Source organism: Dasypus novemcinctus, chromosome 16 (assembly GCF_030445035.2).
Source record: "Dasypus novemcinctus isolate mDasNov1 chromosome 16, mDasNov1.1.hap2, whole genome shotgun sequence".
Lineage (NCBI taxonomy): Eukaryota > Metazoa > Chordata > Mammalia > Cingulata > Dasypodidae > Dasypus > Dasypus novemcinctus.
Window position 1 is genome coordinate 10,174,135 of NC_080688.1, and position 1,610 is coordinate 10,175,744.

Sequence of the window (1,610 nt, forward strand, 5' to 3'; positions counted from 1 at the left end):
ACATGGATAATTTTCATTTAAAGAATAATTATCACCAATTCTTACAAGTTTTGATGAAAGGAGTAAGTCACCTTGGGTCATCTTTTATTCCTTTAAGAATTACAGAAGGTACAAAGCATTTTCATGCATGTTCATGTACAAAACCAAAACATAGAATTAATTTATATGTCAATATTTTGAAAATGCCCATTTCTTTCCACTCTTGGAAAATATTAACTTTGTAGTCAAGTCATCAACAAAATTCTTATTTACTTCTCAGGGGGATCTAATAATGGATTCCCTCTAAATATTGGAATATAAATCGATTGAGCACTCATTTCAAGCATTTTTCATTTTCACTTTTTATGTAGAAAGTTACTTTTGAGCATATTTTTCATTGCTCGCAAAACGTCTTTATTCCTAAAACTATAGATTAGAGGGTTGAGTGCATGTGTGAAGATGGTATAGAATAGTGCCAAGAACTTATCCTGACCTGGGGTATGGTAGTATTTAGGTCTCATATATGTGAAAATAAATGGCCCATAGTACATTATGACGACAACCATGTGGAAGAAACAGGTACAAAATGACTTTTTTCGTGCCTCCGATGATTTCATTTGCAGGATGGTAAGGAGAACTTGATATAAGAAGCAGATACCATGGAGAAAGGGATGAGCAGGAAGATAATTCCACTTACATCAACTCCTCGTTCATAGCGTGACGTGTCTACACAAGACATCTTCAACATGGCTGGGACTTCACAGAAAAAGTGATCAATTTCTTTTGAACCACAGAAGGGGAAATGAAGTAGATAAATTGTGTGAATTGTGGAGTTGATGGTCCCAACAAGCCAGGACCCTCCTACCAGGAGAATTCTGACTTGTTCATTCATAAGAATCATATAGTGCAGAGGGTGACAGATGGCTACATAGCGGTCATAGGACATTGCTGCCAGGAGGAGGCACTCACCACCCAACAGAGTAAGGGACAGAAATACCTGGAAGCCACAACCTGCAAAGGAAATAGTTTTCCTGCCTAACAGAAAGTCAGCGATCATTTGGGGAACAATGTTGGAAATGTGTAAGATATCCATAAAGGAGAGATGGCTGAGCAGGAAATACATAGGTGTGTGCAGACTCGAGTTCCTGAGGATGAGGATGATCATGACTGTGTTTTCTACTATTGTCATGATAAAAATGATAAAAACAAAGGGAAAGAAAAACAGACTTGTTTGGGAAGAAGAGAACAATCCCAAGAGGATGAAGTCGCTGCTGAAAGTATGATTTTTAAATCCCATTACAAATCACCCACTCTACACCTAAAAAAAAAAAAAAAGTAGAAATGAATGCAAAATGAAGGAAATATACTTTAAACCCAAACTCATTAACATATAGCTACATAATAACTAGAAATGCATATTTAAAAATCAAAAGAATGTCAACCCAATTTGATGTGGTTGTGTTTTACAAGATGAACACTTATTTGTCTAAATCAATTAATGATATTTAGAATATTGAGTTATTGATTCCTGTAATGTGAAAAGTAATTCCATATTCTCGTCTGTGACATTTTTGCTCAAATATTATGTTCTCATTGAAACCTACAAATGTGCCCTTAAATCACAATACTCT

At 35.4% G+C, this 1,610-nt stretch overlaps 1 pseudogene; it reads right to left on the reverse strand.

Moving 5' to 3' along the window:
* Positions 1 to 335: 335 nt before the first annotated feature.
* LOC101443547 (olfactory receptor 2AJ1-like) lies at positions 336 to 1,276 on the reverse strand (annotated as a pseudogene).
* Between the last annotated feature and the right edge of the window lie 334 nt (positions 1,277 to 1,610).